General features: G+C 43.6%; 1 protein-coding gene across 4 annotated transcripts in view; it reads left to right on the forward strand.

The window, feature by feature from the left end:
* The window catches only part of Gdpd5 (glycerophosphodiester phosphodiesterase domain containing 5), a 95,736-nt gene that overhangs the window by 26,723 nt on the left and 41,260 nt on the right, over positions 1-27,753 (forward strand). For 3 of the 4 annotated variants that reach the window (XM_063256484.1, XM_063256483.1, XM_005000720.4), the window contains one exon: positions 5,602-5,679. The exons of the other annotated variant lie outside the window; for it this stretch is intronic. The gene's annotated coding sequence lies outside the window, so the exon portion shown is untranslated. The remainder of the gene's footprint in view (positions 1-5,601; positions 5,680-27,753) is intronic. 4 annotated transcript variants of the gene reach the window in all.

The following is a 27,753-nucleotide window of genomic DNA, read 5'->3' on the forward strand; positions in this document are numbered from 1 at the left end:
CATGACAGGAGCTGTCACCTTAAATCTGGTGTCTGAACTGAGGCCTTTGGGGGTCCAGCTCTGTAGAGCACAGGGGGCTTGAGTTCTACTTCAGACTTATTTGCTATTTGACCATGGCCAAGTCACTTCCCCTCTCTGAGCCTCAGTGCCCCCTGTTCCTAACCAAAGCTCTATATGTGCTCACCTGAAATCAGGCGACTTCAAAGTAGCATTAATCTCTGTTTGACCTAGTTAATACCCAGAGAAGTAAAGTGATTTTCCTGTGACCACACAGTAAAAGGGCAAAGCCGAGAGGGCTGGGATGTGCTCCCAGCCCCATGGCCTTTTCTTAGGCCTGGTCTGGTACCCAGCCTGGCCCCTCTGTGACCGGGAGGGTGGACAGAACCAGAGGTAGTTACTGTTGCTTCCTCACTGGTTCATCTAGCAAGCACTCAGGGAGGGCCTGCTGTACAAGGCTTCCCCTGGGCCTGTTTAATGCCCATCATGCTGTGCCCCACTCTGCAGATCCCAGGGGTAAGGAGTGGACAAGGAGTGGTGGCCCCAGGGAGGAAACCTCTAGAAGTCCTGTACCCTCAGTGGAGGCAGGGAAGAGTTGGCAGTTCCTCAGAAACAGCTTGCTTCAAGTGGGACCATCCTGTGCCCCGTGGGAGTGAGGCTGGGAGCCACCTGTGACCCACCAGTGAGGCCTTAATCCTTTACCTGGTCCTTGCTGCCTTTGTGCACACATCTTCTTGGAGTGTCTGTCTCCACCATCAGCCCATGGCTTGTCCATCCAGAGCAACTGCACACACCAGGAGCTCAAGATGTGTGCTGGCAACGTGATCTGTGTTGTCGAGACAGAGTAGGGATCTGAGAACCTAAAAACCCATCAGTCACCTATAGAACCCCTCTGGAAATGGACGGCTGAGAGCAGGGACATCTTTTTTTTTTTTTTTTTTTTTTTTTTTTTTTTTTGTCTTTTTTCGTTTTTATCGGTACCAGGGATCGAACTCCCAACTGCCTGTTTGCAAGGCAGGCGCTTATGCCGCTGAGCTAAATCCCCAGCCCCAATGCAGGGACATCTTGACTTGTTAAATCTGTGGAATGAAACAGCTTTGACTTTCCTACTGTGACAAATATAATGCCTTATTATATAAACCGAACTGTATGTGTCAAGTTAAAGTTTTATATGAAAATGACAAAATACTAAGAATATCTGAATTTAATGATCCATGTCTGAGTGTTTTGTTTATGGGCTGGTGATGTTCAGAAAAATAAGACTTAGGATTCATTATTTATTTATTGCATAAGATGCATCATTGTCTTCATTTCAGCAAGATCACTAATTGTCATAATTAAGATTTTCTTATCATTTGTAGTGATCTAAAGGATGGAAAATAAAATGCAGTTTAAAAGTTGTTATGATTTGTATCTAGAAGTCCCACCAAAGCTTCATGTGATCATAGGTGAGACTTTTCTGAGGAGGCTGGATCTAAGATATAGATGCTGAGGTCAAGAAAGTGATGCTGGAGTGGATTGCTGGGTGATGCTAGGATTGAGTGCCTCACCATTGGGATCTGCCCAAAAGGTGAATAACCTGGATAAGACCCCAGGGATAGAAGGAGGGTCGCTTGTCAATTGCGGCTTCATGTCTTTGCTACTTCACTGCTTTGCGGCCTTCTGCTCATCATGAACTTTCTCCTTGGTGATGCCCCTCTGCCGTGCCACCCTGCCTTGGAACCAGATGACTACAAACCGAACCTCTACAAAATGAAATACAGTGTTGGGTATTTTGTCTCAGCAATGAGAAAAATAAGACAAAAATGTATAGAATTTGAAGTAGCAGAGCACTGCCTAACAGACCGAGGTCACAGGTTCATCCTCATTGTGGGGGGAATATATATATATATATATATATATATATATATGTATTCAACGATAAATGTAAGTGCAAAAGGATTTATTTTTGTCTTCAAAAATTGTCTTTGCTTTATTAAACTAAATCAAAATATAAATTGTAAATGAGATGAAATACGCAGATTTTTGAAGGTTTTTATAAAAATGAAATTACATTTCTAGTGTTCAGTGCACACCTTGTTGCCAGTTTAAAGAATTAGTATCACATTTTATGCTACGTTAGAGTAATGGGAGTTGTTATATACTGTAAGATGCTCTTCAGCCACCCTGTGCTTTTTTTTTTTTTTTTTTTTTGTGAATACCACACTAATTAATGAGTACTTTTAGAACCACAAAATGGAACAGGAAGAATGCCAGAAAAGAAACAAACAACATAAAAGATGCTCAGCATTACTGGAAAACTGATGTGTGTTTATATAAAAAGCGATTGCATGATGGTAGCTGAGAAAAGATTTGACAAGTTAATTTGTCTTTCCTCTAAAACATTTTTGCCACTCCGCCCCACTGCCTCCCCCTCCCCTCCATCTGTGCAGTCGGTGCCTCCATAGGTGAACTTCATGGCAGCTGGACACATCATCTTTTGCTCTTGAGGTTCCACAAGCAGAGAAGAGTTTGTGTAGGCCTGAGTGGTGTTAGAAGGATTACAGGTCACATGGATGCATGTGACAGGGATTCCTGTATGTTCTCTAATAAATCTGTGAGTTTGTGACCTGTGGAGCTCAGGATGGTGGCCTCCTTTGTGCTGCTAAGAGGGGCTCTGGGATGGGTCTTCTTGCCAGTGAGCTCTCTGCCCTACAAGCTACTATAGTAATAGACAGATCATATGCTACAGCTAGAGTTTAAATTAGGTTACTCAGTTCGTTCGTCCATTTCATTCATATGTACATTTGTTCATTCACATGAAAAACCTAGCTGTAATTGTTCATCTCATTGTAGAGTGCCAGGCCACAGCAGTCTTTTAGTGCAGCCCCTGATCCTATGAGTGAGGGAACTGAGGCTCAGAGAAGGGCACTGATGTCCTTAGATTACACAGTCAAGCCACAGCAAGAAAGCCTGCAGGCTAAGTTTCACAAGCAGGGCATTGAAGCCAGCCAAGTTTGAGTTTTGGGTAAAATCTGAATAAGTATTGCAATTCCTACCAGCTTCCTTTCCTTCCCCTTCCTCTGCCACCATCTCCGGATCCTGGAGTGATTCTATGTTGCGGGGAGGGGTTGGGGGTTTCAATTTAAAGAACCACTTCCTGTTTGGGGCAGAACTTCCTTCAGATGACTCACTGAGGCTCAGAGAAGGACACTGATTAAAGTTACATAGCCAGGCCATAGCTTCCACTGGACCCTTGCTGGAAAGCCAAACTGAGGCAAAGCCAAGCCCATTCATGTCACCTTCTCCCTGGACCTCAGCTGGGTCCTAGCACTGAGCTTAACCAGGCTGTGTGAGGCAGGAGGTAGAGATGGGAGGCAGGTGTTCCAGTCTCCTCACACAGCCTGGTGGTCAGGGGCTGGGGTAAGTCCAGGGCCCGATGAGTGTAACCTCCCCAGCCAGCTATCCCATATCTAGCTCTGTTGTTTGTTTGGTTTAGGTTTTAGGTCTTGGGTTTTTAACTTTATTTTATTTTTGTTGTTGTTGTTTTTGAAGCAAGGTCTCACTATGTAGTCCAGGCTGACCCTGAATTCACTGTATATCCCAGGCTGGCCTCGAACTCACAGCAATTTTCCTACTGCAGCCTCCCAAGTGCTGGGATTATTGGCAAGTACCACCATGCCTGGCCCACATCCGGTTTTAAGGATAGCTGCTGGCTTAGATGGGGCTGGCAGCAGAGCTGAGATCCCTCAGGGACTGTGTATGGCACTTTCTCTTCGTTAGAGGACAGTGACATGTGCTACAAAGAGCACTAGACAGGAATCACAGACTTGGATGTTTTCACTCTATGTTAAGGACTTGGCCTTGAACTCAGGACCTTGAGCACACCCCCAGCCTTGGACTTGGGTTTCTGACGCCAACTTTCTTGTGAGTATGTCGGTTTCCTGCCCTTTTCTGGGCCTCAGTTTCCTAATCTGTCTCATGGCTTGCTGGCTGTGACATTTTGTGCAACTTGATATGGCAGGCTTCCTGTTAAAATTTCAGGTTTAAAGTCTAACTTTTGCTGTACCTCTTAGAGCTTCCTTATTAGAATTTGAAATGATAATACCTTTGGTGGTTTGTTTTGTTTTGTTTTTGATGCTGGATTTGGAACCCAGGGCTTTGTGCATGCTGGGCAGATGAGCTATACTCTGACCCACTTTAAGGGCTAAACATGTGTTACTTAATCTCCTGCATCTGTTTTTTGTGGGGTTTTTTTTGGTTAGTTGTTTTTGTATTTGTTTTTTGTTTTTTGGTACCAGGAACTGAACTCAAGACTTCACAGTTGCCAGGCAGGCACTGTGCCCCTGAGATATATCCCTGGCCCTCCCACATCAGTCTTATGGGTGAATTTTATTATTACTATTTTATACATAAAGAAAGGTTAAGTATACTTATGGTCATACTGTAAACGCCAAGATGCTAACAGTTAACTGCCAGCATCTTGCTTTCGGCATTGTCCTTGCTGCTCAAATTGTGGTTCATGGAGCTGCAGCCTGGCATCACCTGTACCATTTCAGAGATGCAGACTCTTGGACCCCACCTAGATCCATCAGACTATAGTTTAATAGGTACAAGAAGCCTGTATCTATTTATATTTTTCTGTCAGTTAGGCCTTAAGGTCAATGTGGATGATAGAAGAAACAGGCATGCTTTGTAAACTATTGAGTGCAGAGCATCATGAGCACTATGAGGACAGAGGCAGGCTGGGCTGCTCCAGGGTCTGTCGACACTGTCTCAGATCTCAGCTCTGCCTGCCAGGTCTGAAACATCTTGGCTGTGTGCCTCTTACTGTTATGTGGCTACAGGGTCCCAATGAGTTGGGGAGAGTTCTCATGCTGACATGGGTCCTGTGCTGGGCACTAGGCTTAAGCTATCACTGTCCTGGTTCACCTTGATGCCAGGTTTGGAACCTTGTGCCTCTGCTTCTCTGGGCGACATGGTCACACCCCTGGCCCTGCCAGCCTCAGTGTCCCCCAGAAGGCAAGGTAGCAGCAGCATCCTCTGAGTCCAGTGGTGCGGATGCAAAGCTCCCTCCCTGCCATCATCTTGCCATGGCTTCAGAACCCTCCCTTCTCCTAGTTTCTGGGTAGGGGGCTGCCCTGCTGGTTGCAGGAGCTGGGCATGGGTGAGGTGCGCATGACTCGGAACTCAGGCTCATAATTATGGTACTCCAGATCTGCCTCTAGCCCACCATCTGTCCCTTCTGAGACTGCTGTGGAAGAACAGCTAGCCTGGTGGCTACCTTGGAAGAACAGGTCCCTGCAGCAGGAAAGAGCCTCTACCCCAAGGTCCTAGTCTTTGGGGCCTTTGAGCCCTACAGAGAGGCATAAGGGTCTCAAGGAGTAGATTGTCTGGGTTGAGGGGAGATGAGGCTGGTGTTTGGGCAGCATGTGTGGATGTAGGATCTATGTTGTGGGTTTCAAGGCTCCACAGCTTCTCCATTGCAGGACCAGAGATAGTCATCACTGAGTCCCAGACCAGCACAGGGTGATCCCAGACTGGGCCTAAGGGGTGACTGTGGAGGGTGGAAGACAGGGTGGGGAGATGGAAGATCTTATTGGCTTTGTCCCCTTCTTCCCGCAGCTCTTCCAGTGAAGCATCATCGCTGCCTTTGTGGCACCCTAAGGAGCTCAGCTCACAGCCACTGGTACCTTCTTCCAGGTAAGAAGAAGAAAGGAGGGAGGATAGGAGAAAGGAGATAGAGACAGACCACAGCAGCCCCCTGGCTTCTAGAACAATGCCTGCCTCTCTGTGGAAGAAGTAACCTATGGTTCATGGAGAGGGGGAACAAAAGACAGGAGGAACAGGCATTCTTGTCCCACTCATGGAGCAGCAGAACCCACGCTGTCCTCGAGGACATCTCTGGCTTATCCCCTTGAGGGCCTCCTCTCAGGGCCTAGCATGTAATAGCTCATTTAATCTTCATCACAACCCATGAGATAGATATCATTCCTGTTATAAATGAGGAAACTGAGGTACAGACACTGGGATTAAACTGGGATTAAATCCAAGACTCATAGTGTTCAAACAACTATGCTTCTCTGGCTCTTTAGAGCCAAATATTCACTGTTTCCTTGACCTCTAATCTGGGGGTTTAATGGACTGTCAACCCTGGGGAAAATACATGTTTAAGAGAGAAACCTAGAGAAACTGGCGTTTCAGCTAATGGGATGAGTGGCAAGTGGTGGAACTAGAGGCCTTGAGTCATGGAATTGGCATGAACCTTCAAGGTGAACTGGCCAGCTCCTGGGCTTTCTTCCTCCGCGTTCGAGCAAGACTGATCTTTGATCACCAGAATGAAACCTGGACATTTGAAAGAGACAAAGGAAAGCTTAGGCCCGAGGCTCTGAGACATCCCCAAAAGCAGGGATTGCTGCTCTTTGCAGAATCCTATGAGGAAGAGAAATGTTAACGACAGGGATGAAACTAAGCTCCTGTGCTAAAGGTGAGGTTGTCTTCTCTAGAGCTGGTACAGAAACATATGCACAGATACCAGAAGTTTAGTTTAAAATTTGTGGGAGAAAAAAACCAAATTGAGATTTTTTTTTTTTAGTGTCTTAAATTTCTTTTCTTTTCTTTTCGTGTGTGTGTGTGTGTGTGTGTGTGTGTGTGTGTGTGTCTTAATTTTCTATAAATTGGCAAAAGGCGGAATTCAGACCAGGCTCAAGAGTGGCTCTACCATTGGAAGGTTTAAAAGGTTATAACTGGTTCCTTCTTTCCTCTGCAAGTTTAACCTGATTTTCCAGCTAATAAATAGGTGGGCACCTCCTCAGAGCCACGTCCAACACAGAGCACCCAGGATCCTTATATGGTGGCTCCTCTAGCAGGAAGGGGCCTGAGGTATCTTGTGTCCTCATCACCAGGCTGAGTGGCAGATGCTTAGCCAAATGGATCACAGGTCTCAGCCTGGGGGAGCTCTCAGCCTGGGGCAGCAGCCTTAAAGCAGATGATGACCTATGATGCAACGAGGACACGAGGGGCGGGGGCAGTGGGCTTCTGTGGACATCAGGGCAGGATTTGCTCAGGGTCCATTTGTTAGGATGGATGGGATTTGGGTTGGCCTGGGGGAGAGCTGTCCTGGCAGGGGTCCAGCCTGTGCAAAGGCAGGGAGCTGGGGAAGCTGAGCAGCAGGGTATCCTTGGAGCCCAGTCTCGGGAGGCAAAAAGGGCCAGAGGAGGTGAGACTGGGGGAAGGAAGCAAGAGAAGGGTTCCTCGGATGGTAATATTTGCTTCTCTTACCACTCAGTGCCACTTGGAAAGCCTGTTTGTGTTGCAGTTCTGCTATACTACATAAGTAAATAAAAGAAATCTCAGTTCCCCATTCCTTCAAGGGGCAAAACTGGGCAGAGACAGGTTTGCTCAAAGCAAGTCTCTGCTACACTCAGCCCTGTGGCGCTCCTGCTCTGGGGCCTGGGAGAGGCATAAGGAAAAGGAGCCCTGACCTGGTGACTGAGTCATGTGATCCTATAAGGTCTCATCATCAACCTGAAGGGAAGGGGGGGTGGCCCTTGAGGCCTTGGTGAGTGTTTTCTGACTCTGCCTGTGCCAGGGAGAATTTGGCAGTGCCATATGGGAGGGCAGAACGGGGGGTAGGAACTCCTTTCAGGATGGCCTTCCTACAGTCTTGGCAGCTTGGTGGGAACCACTCAGTCCTGCAGAGAACGGGGGTGCTGTCACTGGGGTGTATTGGCCTCTGGCTGACCTGGGGAGGCTGGCACCACCACTCCTAGCTATATAGGGGATTTCTGCAGGGAATATAGGCTGGAGAGATTGGCTCCATGACATGGTCAGTGCTACCATTTTATGACTTAATAGCTCTAAGACATCAATTAAATTGTTCCAGGATTCCATGATGTATGTTTCTTAGGATAGGGCGATTCCAAAACTCCGGTTTGTGGCATTTGCAGCCCGAGACTTGGAGTTCTGAGATACTCAGTTCTGTTTTCTGAGAAAAGCCAGGTCATGCTTGGTAACTACTCAGCTAAGCTTGTAGCCCTGACCTGGAAAAGGAGGCTCCCTTTGTGCCAAGAAAACTGAAAGCCCAGGACAGGCACCTGAGTCTGCCTCCTGTCCAGCTGATGGCCCCAAATGTGTTGCAGAATGCAAGTCTTTCCCCATGGCCTCACCTGAGGGAGAGGCTCAGCAGACATCTGGTCTCAGCCTGGTTCTGGGTGAGTCCTGACCACTGTCAGCTTCAGTTTCCATATCCATAATGTGGTGATTGTGGTGGTAGGACACTTCTGTGATATTACCGGGTGAAGTTCTGTGTAAACTGTAACACACTTGTCACTGTAGCTCAGCACATATCTGATTCTTGATGAATTCCTCTGCTCCAAGCATGCAGGGCACATGGTGGGAGACCTCTCCAACATGCACTGAGTGAGGTCCAGACCCTGAGGGACAGGACAGATAGTGCTCTGAAGGCTGAGTTTTTGGGGAGGAAGCTGGTCCTTTCTACTGTGAGAAGCAGGGAGCTCTGCCTATGAGAGGGTGGCCCAGGCCTGCTGGGAAGATCTGATCTGCCTTGATCTCCCTCCTTTCTCTCCAAGGAAGCAGCATTCAAAGTCTCTTGGGACAGAAGCGTCAGCTAAATAGGAGACTCTGGCATTACCATGCAGAAAGATTTACAGTGACTCTAATTATGGTGTGTCTGATTCTTCAATGGCTCTGGCTTTCAGTCCTGCCCATTAACTTTTCTCCAAACACTGAGCAAGTGTGACAGGGGTGCTTGTACCTGGCTTTTTCATCACTGAAGCCAGGTGGAATCACCTGTCTCCTTCCCACTGCAGCTGCCTCAGGGATTTCTTTTCTGCCCTGGGTCTGGCTACCTTCTCTGATGATTTCATTAAGATCTAAGGCTTTCTCTGAGGCCCTGAGAGGTGGAGCAACTTAGTTAGCTGAGGTCACAAAGTGAGATGGTGACAGCGTAGGTCTCTAGAGTCCAGTTGTTAATGAAGTCATGCAGTGAGAAAGTCTGAAATCTGTGGGTGCTCCCAAAGAGCTAACCACAGATAGCTGGAGAGCAATAGTGCAGAGTCTGAGATTGCTAGGCTCCACAGTTCTCTGGGTAGAATTTTTACAAGCCTGAGGAAGTGGGAAATCCCAGAATCAGCACTATCCCCCACCTCTAGTTCTAGGCCTGTGGCCAGAGATTTGTTTTAGAGATTTGAGCTTGTTTTCTTTTGGGAAATGGCCCAGTTGGTGAGCTGCTTGGGAGATGCCCTGCTGCCCTTGGAGGCGGCAGGGGTGAGGGAGGTGGTGCTTGTTGGCAGCACGCCCCACCACAGCCACCACATGCAACTCAAACAGGCTTCCCTAGGTGGCCACAACCCCTTCTGCCCCAGGAGCAGACCCTCTGCTGGCCTCTGCGGCCTGCTCTATGCAGTCCTCTTACCTGGAACATACTTCTCTCTCCCCTTTATGTACCAAATCCCTCCTTATTTCTGAATTCTGCTAGCCTTCCAACCTCTCTAGAAAGTCTCCACCCCTCAGTAGGTTAGTGCCGAAATCTGAGGAAACTTGGAGCCTTGGGACCCAGCAGAGACCAACCCTGACCCATCAGAGAGGCTTCTTGGAAAGGATTTTCTTGTGCTGAGATCAGGAGGGCTTGCCAGAGGACAGACACAGGGACTCAGGCTCCAGGCTTTCTTGTCACCCTGAGGGAGACCAGTGGTCCACCACAGCAGTGAGCAAGGACCACAGAGGGGACTAGTTATATTCCCAGGCTGTATCCCCAAGTCCAGATATCTGAGGTGTGCTCCAAGTGAAGTGTGGATCACTGCTCTTGTGAGTTATTTGGACTATAACATACCTATACCTTGGTCACTAGTAAAGATAACAGGGACCTCAGGCTGTCCAGGCCCCTAATCATGTTGCAGGCATTCCTACAGTTTTCATCCAGGCTTTGAAATGGGTACCAAGACAGTGGGGGTACTGCCAGGACTCCAGTGACATGGCCATGGGAATGTAGGATCCGCAGAGCAGCAGGGACTGGGCGCTCTGTGCTCTGGACCTCCTGCAGCAGCTTCCTCCCCACTTTGCACCTAAGGGAGAGGAGAAAGCGGTTGGCTAAAGGCGTTAGAAGCTGAGTACTGGAAAGGTCCCTGTGGAGATCACTCAAGGTGTTGAAGCTCTCCTGTGATACCAAGGCTGTATGGAAGTCACCCCACCCAGCAGTGGCTGAGCTCAGCCTCTGGCCATCAGCCTAGCTGGAGTTGAGGCCCCAGTGAGAGCAGCCAAAGCCAAGAAGAAGGGAGTGTATCCTCCACACTTCCCCCCTTCTTCAGGCACTGGCTGGCCTGGTGCCGGAAGACGTCAGGTCTTGGCTCCCCCGGCCCTAACACCTCAGTGGTTTTCCTCTTCCTCCCAGATCCTGGAAATGCTCGCTCCCTGCCTGCAAACACCCTCTGCCAACCAAAACAACACACTGTCTGTCTCCCTTTGGGAGCAAGCGGTTCCCAGTTCCATAGATGCTCTAGCCGGCAAAGAGGTGGCAGAGGGTGGGAATGTGGGCAGACCCTCTCCTCGGGGCTGCTGCCATGGAAGTCTGAGCTTTAGTCAACCTCCCTGGGTTCAAATCCTCTTCCATGGTTAGCTGTTTGGCCTTATATGGATCATTTAACTTCCTGGGTATTATGTATATATTTAATTTAATTTAATTAGTAAACTCTTTAGAAGATGAGTTTTAGATTTAAACTTTGATTAGCAAGTACAGAGTCCCCAATACTTTCCCTCACTGCCTTTCCCCACCCCATAGTTTCCCTTGTTCTTTATATTTTATATCAATACATTTGTTATAATTAATGAACTGATACATTTTTACTAAGTAAGTCCATAATTTACCTTAGGGCTCACTTTACCTTGCGCATTCTATGGGGTTTGAAAAATGTGTGATGACAGTCTTTGTATTACTGGCTCATACGAAATAGTTTAGCTGCTCTGCAAAACTCCCAGTTTCCACCCTATTTCTCCCTTCCTCCCCCTGATCCCCGGCAGACACTGATCTTTTTGCTGCTCGTAGTTTTGCCTTTTCTAGAATGTCATATAGTTAGAATAATACAGTATGTGGCCTTTCAGATTGGCTTCCGTCACTTAGCAATATGCCTCCAAGTTTCCTCTGTGTCCTTTTTTTTCTTCAGTGCAAGAGATGGAACCTAGGGCCTGCACACTGAGGAGCAGCATCCTCAGCCCCTTTTTATTTTATTTTGTTTTTTTGTTTGTTTTAACACAGGGTCTTGCCAAGTTTCCCAGGACAGACTTAATCTGCCACCCTTCTGCCTCAGCTTTCTAGAGTGCTGGGATTACAGGCATGCACCACTATATCTGGCTCCCTCTGTGTCTTTTTGTGGCTTAATGGATCATTTCATTATTGAGTAATATGTCACTGGGCAGATGTACCACAGTTTGTTTGTCCATTTACTCTGGCCAGTGTTTTTAATCTGTAGCATAAGGCTGGTGTGGCCGGGCTTGGTGGCTCACACCTGTAATCCCAGCACTTGGAAGGCTAGGTGGGAGGATTGTTGTGAGTTCGAGACCAGCCTGGGCTACAAAATGAGCTCAAGGCCAGCCTGAACTGCACAGTGAGACCCTGTCTCAAAAAAAGACAAAAAAAAAAAAAAAATGCATAAGGCTAGTGGCCTCCATTGGTAAGGTTGTCATCAGGAGGTAAGCCATGTGCAAAGTTCAGCATGGCAGTACCTTTCCATTCCCTTCTAGCAAGTAAGTGGTTGCACAATAAACAGTAACTGCTGTGACTACTAATGGTAACACTGTACATCTGTTGATTCCGCCATTTGTGGAACACTATAGTTGAGTATTTAAAACTTGCTGAGAACTGAAAACATAGTTTATCTCCTTGTACCAGGCCTTGCAAACAACAGGGAAAAAATTCAGCTTAATTTGAGCAAAAGAGTTCCTTGAGGGAACAGAGTAGCTTTGCAAATCTGAGGTCCTGGAGACCCCAGTCTGGGTAAGGATAAAGGGAAGGGGCAAAGGTAATACCAAGACCTCCAGGCCATTGTCTCTTTTGGTGTAGCTATCAATGGTCTTACATACCTTAACAATAGTGAGATAATCTTCAGTTGACTTCCAGATTTGGATACATTTTTTAAAAAGTCTTACTGAGATAAAATCTGCATACTACACAATTCATTCATTTTAAATTGCATTTTGTGGGAGCCTATCCCCACTGCAAATGACAACAAAGCTGTGCCCTCGTGGCAGTTGACAATAGATCTACATATTATTCCCAACCAGCTCCATGCCCATGGACTCAATGCCCTGGCCACAGCCATACACTAACTCTGAGCCAGCTCTATGTTTTGTTTCCCCTTGGCACAGTGAAGCAGTGGCACCAAACATTGGACAGACTTGATTGTAAACAAGACCAATGCCCAGGGAGACAAGCTAAGCCTGGAGGGTTGGCAGATCTGGGGAGATACTATAAACCTGATCATCAGCAATAGCCCATAGTTACTTAACTATAAAAACAGCATGGGGTTTTACTCCACTAGTGACTTCTTCACAGAAGGCTAGAGTTGGAAATGAAACCCAGTGCAGTGCTTGCCATGTTGCCAGAGAGTACATAATCAGGTGCTATTTTGGGAAAAGATTAATTGCTTAAGACTGAGACATGGAATAACTATGGAACAACTCAACTTCAGGGTGCCCACTGTTACCTTTCCACAGTGACTGGATGAGAGATAGCCCTGGGGGAGAGCTGTATCGAGAGTGCAGACTAGACAGTCTCCCTGGAGAAGTTTAAGCTTAGGGCTGGAAGGATATGGGTTCCACCCTCTGTAGTGAGAAACCAGGCCAGGTGAGTGTGGCTTTCAGAGGCAGCTGGATCTGAAAGCACAGGCAATTAAGTCCACCAGTCTGCCTGACTCCCCATCTCATGGTCTACACTTAGCAGATCCCAGTTATCCGATTGCTTTCCTTGTTTACCACCTTGAGGAAGCGTATATCTTGCCTTGGGTAGTTGCTACAATCTGGGGCATATGTACAGAGAGTCCTTTGGAGTGTGTGGGGGGTTACTTCACAAACCTATAGCTAGGCAGAAAAAATTGTGAGCTGCTGAACTTCTAAGACTGCGGATCCTGAAAAGAAACTACTCTCTTAAAAATACAATGGGATACTTACTCTTTTTTAAAATTTCCTTCATTAGTTTTCTGAGGTTTGGAGTTTTCCCTCTTTTTCTCTTCCATTTCTTCTTTTAACTTTATTATTTCCTTGTTTAAAAAAATTTGGGGGGGGGGCCTGGGGATTTAGCTCAGCAGCATAAGCGCCTGCCTTGCAAGCAGGCAGTCATGAGTTCGATCCCTGGTACCGATAAAAAGGAAAAAGACAAAAAAAAAAATTTTTTTTTGTTGGTACCAGGGATCGAACTCAGGACCACGGGCTTACAAAGCAAGCACTTATGCCGCTGAGCTAAATCCTCAGCCCCCTATTTTTGTAAATTTTGCACTCTGTTTATTACTGTTAAGTTTATTGGTGCCATTTAGATATACATAAAGATCACATTTGTCATAGGAAATTTGTACCTGCACATGTTATATCTTGATTCTTCTTTTCTTCCCCATTTCCCTCCCCTCCCTTCAACCTTTTTTCCCCTCCTTATTTACAAAGATTTGTTTTCATTTTATCCTTTTCTCATTTTCTCTTTTCCCTTCCTTCCTTTCCTCCTCCCCTGTCCTAGTTCCCCTTTCCTTTTGAACAATTTCTTACTATTTCACAATATATGTTATATATTTTGGTTCTTATTTATACTTTTCAGTTTTTCACACCAGAGAGACATTGTGATATTTATACATATTTGTCCAATTTATTTCATTTTAGAGTATAGTCTCAAGGTTCATTCATTTAACTATAAATGTTTTAAATTTATCATTATGACTGAGTAGTACTCCATTGTATAAAAAATCTTTTTTTTATCCATTTATCAGTTGATGAGCATTTGGGTTGTTTCCAAGAGTTAGCTATTACAAACTGCTGCTAGGAACATGAGTGTGAATATATATCCACGAAATGCTTTTAATTCTTTTGGGGAGATACCAAGAAGGAGAATAGCTGGGTCAGATGGGACTTTGAATCTTAGTTTTTTGAGGAATCTCCACAGTGATTCCACAGTGGTTGCACCAGTCTACATTCTCACCAATAGTGGAGAAGAGTTCCTTTTTTCCCACATCCACACCAGCATTTGTTATTGATTGATTGATTTCTCTTTTTTTTTTTTTTTTGTATCAGGGATCAAACTCAATACCTTGCACTTGCCAGGCAGGAACTTACACCACTGAGCTAAATCCCTGGCCCTATTGATCGATTTCTTGATAATAGCCATTTTTTCTGGAATGAGATGGAATCTCTGCATCGTTTTTTCTTTTTTCTTCTTTAATTGTTTTTTTCCCTTTACTTCAATCTAATATGTTAATTTCCTTTTACTACTCAATAGGAACCTCTATTTTACTTTTTTCTCCTCAATCTCGTCTTCCATTGATTAATGTTTCAAATTTTATTGTTTTTACCCTCCAATTTTCCACCCCTTTTATCTTTACTAGTATAACCATTTAAGCTTTATGAATCTTTAGATAGCTAATGCTATACTATTACTGTTGAATACTATTCTATGGTTAGTAGAAGTTTAGTTGTTGCATTTAGTAGATATTTAGTGTATGTCAATGTTTGGTTTGTCTTAGGGTTTACAGTATAATTACAGATCTCTTTTCTGTGGTTAAGGATTCTACATTGTTGGTTATTAGAGTTTATCAGTAACCAGTTTGTCTTTGACTGTATTATTGTGGATGATTGTATTGCCATTGCCAAAGTGGCACAATTATTGCTATTAATTAGTTTTTTCTGTATACCAATATTAGGATTACCATTGTGTCATTAATAATACTTTGTCCCTTTCCCAGAGAACTGGGTGCTGGACCAAGTATACTGCAACTTCCCATCCCAAATAAACAGAGAGGAGAGCCTATAGTTAGCCACGTCTAGAGTGCATCACTGAAAAGCAGACACTAACTAAAGAAGTCTCCAAGGTAGCAATGAAGTCTACCGCTATAATCAACCCACAAACCTCAGCACAAAAAATAAACAAAACCCAACAGAAACATGAGAGGATGAAGTAACAACATGCCTACAAAAACTCTCCACCCTGCTCCTGCAAGCTGATTCGTGGGGAATGGAAAGGTAGAATTAAAAAGCCACATAGCCAGATTATTCAAAAAGATAACAGCAGATTTTAAAAAACAGACCAATAAGGTACTCAGTGAACTCAAAGAAGATATAAATAAATAAAGTGGACCTAATAAACAAGATAATCAGTGGGTTTATAGGAAGACATAATGAAAATCTAACAGAGCTAAACAAAATGATAGAAAACATGAATGACCAATTTAGCAAAGAATTAGAGTCTATGAAAAAGTGCCAAAGGGAAACTCAGGAAATTAAAATCCTGTTGAAATTATGGGTAGCAAAAGTGACCAGTGTGAGGACAGTGTGTCAGAAATAGAAAATAGGACTGGGAGAAGTGTCCAGTTATTTTATTTATTGGTACCTGGGATTGAACTCACAATCATGCGCTTGCAAGGCAGGCGCTTATGCTGCTGAGCTAAATCCCCAGTCCCACTGTCCAGTTATTTCGACATACCTTAAATACATTAAGAAAATATGACAAATGAATCCAACATCTGCTAGATGATGGAAAAAGATTAAGATTAATTGGAATTAGTGAAATATCAGAAGACAGCATTAGTGATATAAAAACCTGTTTATGCAAATAATAAATAGCTTTTTAAATATGGTGAAAAGCTTTTTCAGTATGTGAAAAAAATACAGATAAGTGAGGCATATAGAACCTCAAATAGCCACAATCAGAAAAGAAACTCCCCACAACACATCATAGTCTGTGGGGGACTAGCCTGTCCACTAGTCCCAGGTCCCTGCCCCAGCTGCCACCTACGGGGAACCAGCCCACTCCTCCAAGACTGTGGGGACCTAGTCCTGCTACTAGTTTGTTCCCCTGACCCAAGGGTGAATGAAAATGAGACACAGTTTAGCTTAGCATAAGGGAATCCAGGGGGTTCTTGCTTCTCACAGGCAGAGGAGCCCTGAGCCTCTGGCTCATCTTCCCTATTCATATGGACATAGATATAAATAATTAAAGTAATACAAGATTCATCTGCCCATATTACCTATTAATACATGCTCAAGTAGACAACTTAATCTCAGCTGTATTAAGTTTTCCCTGGAACCTGCAACATACCTTCATCCCCAAGTGGTGCCATTGTCCTTTGTGCCCACAGAGGAGGCCAATTATGTCTTAATCTTCCTTAACTGGTCAAAATCCCAGAAGCCCAATATGAGGAACAAATATTAAAAGCTTTTAAGGAAAAGAAGCAGATCACTTATAAAGGTAAACTCATTATAGCAGACTTATAGCAAACTTCTTAAACCTTAGAGGCCAAAGAAGCTTGAAGGAAAATGTTTTAAGCTGTAAAACAAAATGCCTTCCTATCCAGATACATATCCTGCAAAACTATCTTTCAAAATTGGTGAAGACAGTTCCATGAAAAAGAGTACCTAAAGAAAATGTGACTACCAAGCCAACACTCCAAAATATTTTCAAGAAAAGAGATAATGAAGCTTACAGTGACAAAAGGCTTAAATGAATACAATAGGCAAGGTAAGCAGGTAACTAGAAGAGAGAAAGGGGAATTAGCATCAGGAAAAATAATGCAGTGGCAGGATAAGTCAGTAAAAACTCTCAATGTGAATAGTCTTAATTCCCCAATCAAATGACATAGACTTGAAGAATGAATCGAGAAACAAAATCCAACAGTATGCTGTATACAAGAAATACATTTAACCCAGAAAAACATTTATGGAGTGAAAAAATCAAAGGATCAAAAGCAATAGTCCATTCATTAGGAACCCAGAAACAAGCAAGAGTAGCTATTCTATTTCCAGACAAAGCAAACTTCAGGCCAAAACTGATCAGAAGAGACAAAGAAGTTCACCGTTATTGATTACAGGAACAATTCAACAGAAATGATAACAATTATAAACATATATGCACCAAAAACCATATACCCAACTTCATAAAACAAACACTACTACACAAAAAAGATCAAATAGATCAACACAATTAGAGATGAATAATTCAATATTCCACTGTGACAAGTAGATGGATTAACCAGGCAAAAAAATTAACAAAGAATTATTAAAGTTGAACCAAACTTTCAAACAAATGAACTTAGTAGATATCTAGAGTGTTCCACTCAACAACAGAATATACATGCTTCTCAGCAGTACCAGAACATTCTCCAAAATAGACTATATACTAGCCAATAAAGCATGCAAAAAAATTGATATTATCCTTTGCATATTATCAGATCATAGCACAATGAAACTAGAAATCAATGGGAAGAGAAACCACATGCAGTATGCAAATTCATGAAAATTAAGTAAAGGCCTCTTGGATAATCAGTGGATCACAGAAGAAATCAAGGCAAAAATTAGACAGTTCCTAGCATCAAGTGATAATGTTAGTACAAATGAGAAGCTATGGGACACAATGAAAGGACTCCTGAGAGGGAAATTTATAACTGTGAATACCCATGCTAGAAAAACCAAGCAAGCTCAAATATAGAACCTAATGATGCACCTCACAGGTCTGGAAAAACAAGAACAATCCAAATCCAAATCTAGTGCAAGGAAAGAAATTACAAGGATCAGAGCAGACTGAAGTTCTGTACCAATTTTGCTGCATTGTCTTGATTGGCTTAGTTCTGTCTTGTTTTGTTGTATTTTACTATCTTTAAAATTAAAAAAAAATGAATAAAGATCAGAGCAGAAATTAATGAAATTGAGACCCAAAAACAAACAAACAAAAAAATCAGTGAATGTAAGATGTGGTTCTTTGAAAGAACTAAGAAAGTAGATAAACTCTTGGCCAATCTTACCAAGGAAAAGAAAGACACAAATCAATGTAATCAGAAATAAAAAAAAGGTGAAATCACAATGGACACTGAAAAGTCCAGAAGATTATTAGTAATTTTGAGAACCTGTACTGCAGTAAGTTGAAGAATTCAGAAGAAATGAATAGATGCCTACATACATACAAATTTGCAAAACTGAACCAAAAAGACATAAAAACCCTAATTAATCCAATTGTAGAATATAGTTTATTTAGTTAGCTTATGAATAAGACACCTAGCTAGTGGATGGGCCTGAGACAGAGTAGGATGACCAGCCATACTGATAAAAGTAAGAATGGACAGTGAACTTGAACTTTGACCAGGAATGAACATTCCTCAGGCAGCATGGAATGTGACCCCTCTCTCTCAAAGAGAGGCACCACCACCAACCAAACTCTTGAATGTTGAGAAATTTAAAATACACAGAACTTTCTTTAAAATGAAATATAGTCTGGCCCTTCCTTAGGAATTTTGGAGGATGCTATAATGTGAAATAGCTAGTTTGTTTTGTTTTTAGGATCCCACCTTCTGGAAACACTAAGTGAAAGAACTGGGTTAGAGAGCCTGAGTTCCCGTCAGCTTTTTTAAAACTTCACAGAGATACCAGTGATAGATGCCCACAAAATAGTTAAGCATTTTCGGTACCCTACTTGCCTGTAAGTCATTCTAAATTGTGAGGCCCAGGAGAGTATTCCATTTAACCAGCTTTTTTCAGGTTGAAGAGGAATAACTCTGTTTTCTAATGTCTGCTATACAGAGAAATTATGCAGTAATTCCAAACTTCCATAAAAGGACACTTTCTTCCAAAGATTAAACCTATGATTGTTTTGATTGTTTTTAGCTCAATATTGCTACTTTAGAATTTAGCAACTAGAATGAAAGCATATAGTAAAGGGTAATATTTAAACAAAAGTAGAAAATAAAGTAAAATAAATAAATTGTGAGGCCAAGCAGCCACCCCACCAGGGGCTCCTCTTGGAAATCCAGGTGCTGTCTCCTTCTTCTCATGCCCAATAAATACTCTCCTCACCTCTTCCTTCAGTTTGCTACTTCATTACTTGACATTTGTAGAACCACAAGTCCAGTGTATGTGGTATCAAATAACAGGAAATGAAATTAAAGCAGTGATTTAAAAAAGAAAATTACCAACTAAGAAAAGCCTAGGTCCTGTGGACTCACTGCTGAATTCTGTAAGAACTTTGAGGGAGATCCAATGCCAAAACTTCATCAAATTCTTAAATGAAAGTGAAAGGGAAAGAGTACTGTCAAGGTCATAACTGGAAGCTAGCATTACCCTGATTCCAAAATCAGACACAGATCCAACCGAGAAGGAGAAGTAAGCAAGGTATGGAGCTACATATCTGTAATCCCAGCACTTGGGAGACTGAGGCAAAAGAATCTCCATGAGTTCAAGGCAAGCCTCAATTACATAGTGACTGCCTCAACAACAGAGAGAGACAGAGAGCTATAAACCTATCTCTTTAATGAACACAGATGGAAAAGTTCTCAACAAGATACTGGCAAACAAAATGCAACAAACCATCAAAAAGATCATACATCATAACCAAGTAGGTTTCATCCCAGGGATGCAGTGATGGTTCAACATGTAAATCAGTAAATATATTACAAAAGTGACACGATCATCTCTAATAAATGCAGAAAAAGCCTTTGACAAAGCCCAATATCTGTTTGTGATTAAAAACCTGCAGAAAATAGGTACAGAAGGACCTTATCTCAAACTGATAAAAACCACTTATGACAAACCTACTACCAACATCATATTAAATGTCGCAAAATTGAAAGCTTTCCCTCTAAAATCAGAAATAGGACTGGGGTGTCTACTATCACCATGCCTGTTGAATATAGAAGTTGGAACATTAGTCTGGACAGTCAGGCAAGAGAAAGACATAAATGTAGAAGAGAGAAGGTAAGTTATCATTATTTGCAAACAACATCAACCACCAAAAGACTCCTAGAATTAATAACCAAATTCAGTAATGTAGCAGGATACAAAATCAACAAACAAAAATCTGTAGCATTCCCATACACTAATAATGAACTCACTGAGAAAAAATTAGGAAAACAATGCCACTCACAATAGCATCAATGAAAAAGTTAAATACATTGGAATTAACCTGACCAAAAACGCAAAAGACCTTTTACAACAAAAACTGCAGTACACTCTGAGAAAGAAGATTAAAGAGGACATTAGAAAAAGAAAAGATGTCCCCTGTTTCTGAAGAGGTAGAACCAAATATGGTCATATTTCCAAAGCTGATTTGATGTAATTCTAGTAAAAAATACCAGCAGCATTCCTCACAGAACTAGAGAAAACAATCCTAAAATTCTCATAGAGCCAGAAGAAACCCAGAATAGCAAAAGCAGTCCTGGGTAATAAGACCAAAGCAACAGGTATTGCAATGTGATATTTTAAATTATACTGTTTACAAAATTACAGCAGTAAAAACAGTATGGTACTGTGAATTAGAATACAGGGTGCAGAAACAACCCCAGGCAATTCAGGTATCTGATTTTTGACAAAAGTACCAAAAATATATACTGGAGGAAAGCTATACTCCTTAATAAATGTGCTGGGGAAACTAGCTATCCACATACAGAAGACTGACTCTGGAGCCATATAAATCACTATGTGCTAAACTAAAATCAAGATAGGTCAAGGATCTAAAGACTAAAACAGAAAAGAAAAAACAGAAGATAAAATAGGCAAAACTCTCAAGACTTAGTTATAGGCAAAGACTTTCCAAACAAAACCTCAGTTGCAAGAATGTATTGAAGATAAACAAATGGGATCATATCAGATTAAAAGGGTTTTTTGCACAGCCAAGAACCAACTAACAAAATAATCCTGAAGAATGAGGGGAAGAAATTTTGCCAGCAACTCATCTAGCAGAGAAGTACTATCTATAATATACAAAGAATGCAAAAAAAAATTAGACCCTCCCCAAATAAAAATCCCAATCAAAAATGGTGAACTGACATGAATAGACATTTCTCAGAAGAAATACAGATGGCCAATAAGTACATGAAAAAATGTTCAGCATCTCTAGCTACTAGAGACATGCAAGTCAAAACAATACTGAAATTCTTCTGTCTTACTCCGGAAAAAATGATTTTCATCAAGAAAACAATAACAAATGCTACTAAGGTTGCAGGGGAAAAAGAACATTATTGGTAGGAATGTAAACTAGTATAACCACTATGTAAATCAGTACAGAGATGCCTCAGAAAACTAAAACTGAATTTCATTTAATCCAGCTAATTCCCCTCTGGGTATCTTTCTGAAAGAATTAAAGACATCAGGGGGCTGGGGATAGCTCACTTGCCTGGCAAGTGCAAGGTTGTGCATTTATACCTGGTACCAAAAAATAAATAACTAAAATAAAAATAAAGACATCTGGGCTGGAGACTTAGCTCAGCAGCATAAGCACTTGTCTGGCAAGCATGAGGTTGTGAGTTCAATCCCCAGTACCAAAAACAAACAAACGCACAAAAGATTTAAAGATACCATATTACAGTAATACATTCATACCCATATTTTAGTAGCACTAAATTTTGGGAACAGTGTATATGTCCATCAACAGATGAATGGATAAAGAAAATGTGGTATCTATACATGATGGAGTACTTCTGTGCCATAAAGAAAGTTAAACTTGAGCAATTTGTAGGAAAATGAATGCATTATGGTTAACGTTAAGTGAAATAATTCAGACATTTAGGCTTAAATATCGCATGATTTCTCTTATATGAGAAACCCAAAATATAAAGAGCAAAATAAAATAGGTAATAGGAAACAGGGAGAGATCTTTTACAAATGGGAAGAGGACAAAAAGATGGAGGAAGGTGGAGGAAAGGAAGGGATGAAGAAAGCTGAGCTGTGTTATGTGCATTACCAACTCCCGGCAAGGCAGGCAATCATTATACACTGCAAACATGTCCTAATAAAAAATAAAAATTGAAAAAAATTTAAATTGAGCAAAAAATTTAGTTGCACAACTCAGTGGTTTTCAGTATGTTCACTGAATTGTACAAATGTCACCACAATGTAATTCCAGAACTTTTTTTTTTTTTTTTTTTTTGTCTTTTTTGTTTTTATCGGTACCAGGGATCGAACTCACGACTGCCTGCTTGCAAGGCAGGCGCTTATGCCGCTGAGCTAAATCCCCAGCCCCATAATTCCAGAACATTTTTATAACTCCATGAAGAAGATCCATATCTATTAAGTCACCCCTACTTCCTAAGTCTCCCATCCCTGGCATTCACTAATTATTTTCTGGTATATTTGCCTATTCTGGACATTTCCTATAAATGGAGCCATTTAATGCGTAACCTTCTATGACTGGCTTCCTTCACTTGGTATAATGTTTGCAAGATTCATTCATGTTGTAACTAGTATCAGTTTTTATTCCTGTTATTGCAGGTTCTGGCACTTTGTGTTTTTTGTTTTTGTTTTTGCTGTGCTGGGAATTGAATGCAGGGCCTCTAGCATACTAGGCAAACACACTTCCACTGAGCTGCACCCCAGCCCAGACTTGAGCCACCCCATCCAGCCCATTCTTTGATGAATGAAATAGGCTCAGCATTAGTGGTCTACAGTCACGTGGCAAGACAGCTGAGGAAGACCAGACAAACTCAGCCCCTCTTACCTGGCCTGAAACTCTTTCCACACCCAGGAAAGAGAGTGGGGCAATGAGGGCCCCCAGCGTGGTGGTCACAGGAAGGAGGGGTGTAGGTCAGGTACATCCCAGTGGTGTGAATGGCTGATAACTCCACATGGGAGCACCTCCCCCCAACCCTGCCTGTGCTGTTTTCTGGCATGGGCCCCTCAAAGCCTTTCCCCTGCCAACAGGAGGCTGTGCAAGTTCAGGGTGGGAGCTAAGAATTCAGACTGAAAACAGGACTTTGAGCCGGGACGGGCTTTCCTTTGTCTCAGAGCCAGCAGGAGTTCTTGGCAGGGATTTCTCAGGAACTTAGTTGGTATCAGCAGCCCTGAGGGGTGGCTTAGAGAAATCAATTGATGTTAAGTAATGCCATTAGTGAGGAGGGAGTAGAGGGCTGGAAGTTGCCTAGGGAGGTTGTACAGAGTCATTTCTGAGTGTCAGCTGCCCAGTGTCTGAGCCACACAGCTGCTCACAGGACGCCTGGGTCCTCCTCTAAAGAACATCCAGCAGCCCCCTAGTAGCACCTAGTCTTTCTGCCCTGTGCTGGCCCCTGTGGATATGGTGATAATTAGGCTGTCCCATGGGGAACACAGGAATGTCAACAGGGCACACATAGTGTTCCTGTGCAAGGGCACATGTTGGGCTACAGGAGGCTGGGAAGACTCTACCAACCTGCGACACAAGAGAGGTTATTAGGGGCAGGGGTGGGATCAGGAGGATTTAACCAGATAAGGGATAGCAAGTTCTGAAATGGCCAGATGGGAGGAATGGTAGGGGACAATCCTGGTCTGTGGCTGGTAAAAAGTTTACTCCAAGACAGGCACAGTGGCACATGTCTGTAATCCCAGCACACTGTGGGAGGGTGAGGCAGGAGGATCACATGTGTGAGCCCAACTTGCCAGCTTGATCAGTTTAGCAACTTAGGGAGACCTTGTCTCAAAATAAAAAGGATTGGACATATAGCTCCATAGGAAGATTCTGGGTTCTATTTCCAGTACAGAGAGAAAACAAAATGAGAGAAGGAAGGAAAGGGAGGGGAGAGGAGAAAGAGATATTCCTTTCAGCTGCCAGGGAAGGGTGTGTGATAGAGGAGAGAAGCCAGCTGCAGGAGGGCAGGGAGCGGGACTGGGGGCAAAGCCATAAGGGACCTGGAGGAGTATTAATGCAGGTTAGGCTGGTGAGGGGGTCAGTCTGGTGGAGCTGAGTCTGTCCAGCCTGGCTGACACTCCCTGGAGATGGGCAGGAGCGTCTGGTTGTCTCCATCAGAGGCAGAGACTGGGTGCCTTGGCAGCTCCCTGAGAGTGAAAGAGGTGTGCTCCCTGGGAGAACACAGAAAGAGGTTTGCCTCCCATGGGAACTCCAAGAGTTAGGGCTAGGATGAGCATCCAGCTGGGAGGAAGACGTGTCCAGAGCCAGAACCAGCCAGTCTTGGCTGAGGGGTGACTCGCAGTTTCATTTCCCTCTTTTCAGACTGAAGTGGCATTTCCATTACTGGTTGGTGTGATGAGATGATGGGGTTGCGGGGGGAGGGGCAGTGTCAGAGGACACAAGGGGATCTATGCCAGAGTCAGGGAGTCCTGGGAGAGGAATGTGAAGATGAGGTGGCCTGGCTGGGGGTTTCTAGTCCCAGAACCTACACCTGTTGAGCTGGGGTCCTTGTGGTGATATACTTTATGTTGTTCCATACATGGTGCAGCAAAGTTGTAATTTCCTTTGAAAGACTCTAAGACCGAGGCCCACAGGAGAGCCCAGAGTGGCCCTGCTACAAAGCAAATTAGTGGCCAGGGCAGAATGAATCCAGGTTTCTCCTTTTTGCCTGGGGATGTGGGGGCAGATGCGGTGGCTGATGGGACTGTAGAAGCTCCAGTCTTGGAGGTGCAGAGTGAGATATGGCTGATTGGCTTTGGGCTCTGGCCTTCTGCCCTCTCTGCAAGGCTGAGAATATAGGAATACATACACAGGCATGCAAAGCTCCCTGGGGTTTGTGGAGTTTAGAAAGCTGAGTGTCACACACACAGCGGCAGCACCCCCATCATGCTGCCCCTGTGGGAGCTAAGCTGAGTGCAACAGCGTCCCTGTTCTGTACTGTCGTGGGCCCTGGCTTGGTCTAGCCCTAGGCCCCCCAGAAACTGTACTGTACATGCCTCCCTGGGGAGCCACTGGGGCAGACTGCACTAGACAGTTCTCAGCAATTAGCAGGCTCCTGGTCATTCTGTATTCCCAGCAAGCCCCTAACGTACTTTCTTCCTGGCCTAGAGGCTGTAATCTGTGGCTGAGGTGGGCATTTGGTGGGGTTATTAGGGGAGGGAGTGGGAGATAAGCAGATGTTCTGGATGAGTCCCAGAGGTGGGCGTAGTGAGCAGGCCTGTAGCCCAGCAGGCTCATATGGTGTGGCTTGGGCCCTGAGAGCGTGGCATCTCAAGAACTCAGCTCCCAGGCCTCAGCTTAAGACATTTTGCCTCCAGGAAGCAGGTCCTCCCCCTCCTGACACCACAGAGCTGTCCTCAGGCTCCCTTTCCTGTGTCTGTCACCACCCTAGCTCAGCAGCATTGGAGCCTACTGGCTTCAAGAGGAGACAAGCATCTCCTATAAAGGGCCAGACAGTGAGTATTTTGGGCTTTGTGTGCCATATGGTCTGTGTGGCAGCTACTCAACTCTGCAGTTATAGTTAAAGCAGACAAGACATAGATGACTGGCTGTGGCTGTGTGTCCAATAAAGCGTTATTTATGGCCACTGAGATTTCATACCATTTCCCTGTGTTGTAGATATCCTTGTTTTGATTTTGTCTCCCAGCTATTTAAAAATGTAAAAACCATTTTTAGCTTTCAAGCTGTATAAAAATATAGGCTGGAGGTCAGATTTGCAAACCCATGGGTTATAGTTTCCCAACCCCTGCATTAGAGCAAGGTCCCTGGGTGTGAATTCTGGCTCTGCCAGGCAACCTTTCGTAAGTGGCTAAATCTTTTGGTGCTTCAGCTTGTGTGCGTGTGTGTGTGTGTGTGTGTGTGTGTGTGTGTGTGTGTGTACGTGGTACTAAGGATTAAGTTTAACACCAGGAGTGAGCTATAACAGTACCCTTTTCTATTTTTTACTTGGAGACAGAGTCACTAAGTTGCCCAAGTAGGACTCAAACTTCAGTCCTCCCTGCCTCAGCCTTCCTCAGTGCTGGGACTGCAGTCTTAATCGACTGTGCCCAACTTGGGCTTCAGACTTTTCATCTGTCAAATGAAGATGGTAATGAGCATACTTTGGAAATGTAAAATGGTGTGCCCACTTTGGAAAATAGTTTGTTACTTCTTCAAAATGTCAAATATAAGAGTTACCATAGGACCCCACAAATCTACCACAAAGAATATATCCAGGAGAAATGAAAAGATATGTCTACACAAAAGCACATTTGCAGTAGTCTTATTCATAACAACCAAAAAGTGGTAACAACCTAAAATGTCTCTCAGCTGATGAAAGAATAAACAAAATGAGGAATATCCTTACAACCGAAAACTATTTGGCCATAAAATGAATGAAGTCCTGACACATGCTGCAACCTGGAGCTTTGAAAACATAATACTAAGTGAAAGAAGCAGTACACAGGGGCTGGGGATTTAGCTCAGCGGCATAAGCGCCTGCCTTGCAAGCAGGCAGTCATGAGTTCGATCCCTGGTACCAATAAAAACGAAAAAGACAAAAAAAGAAGAAGCAGTACACAGAAGGCCACATAGTGCATGATTCCATTTATATGAAATTGCTAGACTAGGCCCGTCTGTAAAGACAGAAAGTGGCTCAGAGTTGTAGAGCTTGAGGGGTAGGCTGGCCAGGAGAGGCAGGACTGCTGAGAGGGGTATGGGACCTTTGTTGGGCTGATGGAGATATTTTGGAATTAAGTAGTGGTAATGGTGTATGACTTTGTGAATGTACTAAAAATTGAATATCTCAAAAACTGAATTCTAAAAGGGTAAACTTTCTGGCATATGAGTTATATTTCAATAAAAGATACTGATATTGTTTCCTTCCTAAGGTTGTTGGTAACACTGGTGCAGGGAAAGCACTTGGAGCAGTGCTCATCACCTCCTTACTGTCCTGGAAAACCACCAAGTCTACCCTCTTTCCATTGTCACCAGGGTCTAGGATAGGACCTGACTTTGAGTTCTGGAGTCCCATAGACTAGGGCTTGAGCTCCTCATCTACAACATGGAATTTTCTCCGTAACTACCCAGCATTTGGGAAGCTGAGCTAAGAGAATTGTTGCAAATTCAAAACCAGCCTGGGCTACAAAGTGAGCTCAAGGCCAACCTGAACTGTGTAGTGGTGAGACCCTGTATCAAAAAAACAAACAAATAAATAAACAAACAAAAAACCTAACAACAACAAAAACCAGATGTGAGTCCTTTAAATAGGATATGATTCCTCCTGGTCACAGGACCAAGTCACCTTGCTGGTCTCAGGAGAGGTCACACGGGGGCAGAAACAGCAGCAATTCAACCATTAGACATCTCCTACTGCTCCCTTAGCCCCCGATGGCCCACCTGGTGGGGCGCCCCAGGCCTGGAGACGGAAACACTGCCTGTGTGTATGTGACAGCAGACCAAGCATTGCTCTTTCTTCTCTGAGCCTCAGTTTGTTCAGCTATCAGATGGATTTGGGACACCATACCTGCCATGTCAGGTGGTTGAGACATGAGGTAGGACAGTGACAGGACATAAAGCATTTGCCCAGTGCTTGCTGTATGTTAAGAGCTCAGTGCATATCAGCTTTAAGATAATATATTTTAAAATATTTATTTTGAAAGCTTACTCTATCGCTGGGTTCTGCTTTAGTTATGGGGATATGGCAGAAAATCAAATAGACAAAATCTTTTCCTTTATAATACATAATAGGATAGGCAGACAAGAAACAAAATAAGCAAAGTAAATTGTGCTTAAAAACATGGTTGAGAAAATAAAACAGAATGTGTGAGGGAGCTTAGAGAGTGTGGAAAGGGGTTCATTTTATAGAAGATACTGGATTCGTTGGAGAAAGGACATTTGAGCAAATACCTGAAAAGAGGGGAAGGAGGGAGCCATGCTGGTTTCTAAGAAAG

Source organism: Cavia porcellus, unplaced genomic scaffold, assembly GCF_034190915.1.
Source record: "Cavia porcellus strain 051 isolate PalLab524CR breed Dunkin Hartley unplaced genomic scaffold, mCavPor4.1 scaffold_9, whole genome shotgun sequence".
In the NCBI taxonomy this organism is placed as follows: Eukaryota; Metazoa; Chordata; class Mammalia; order Rodentia; family Caviidae; genus Cavia; species Cavia porcellus.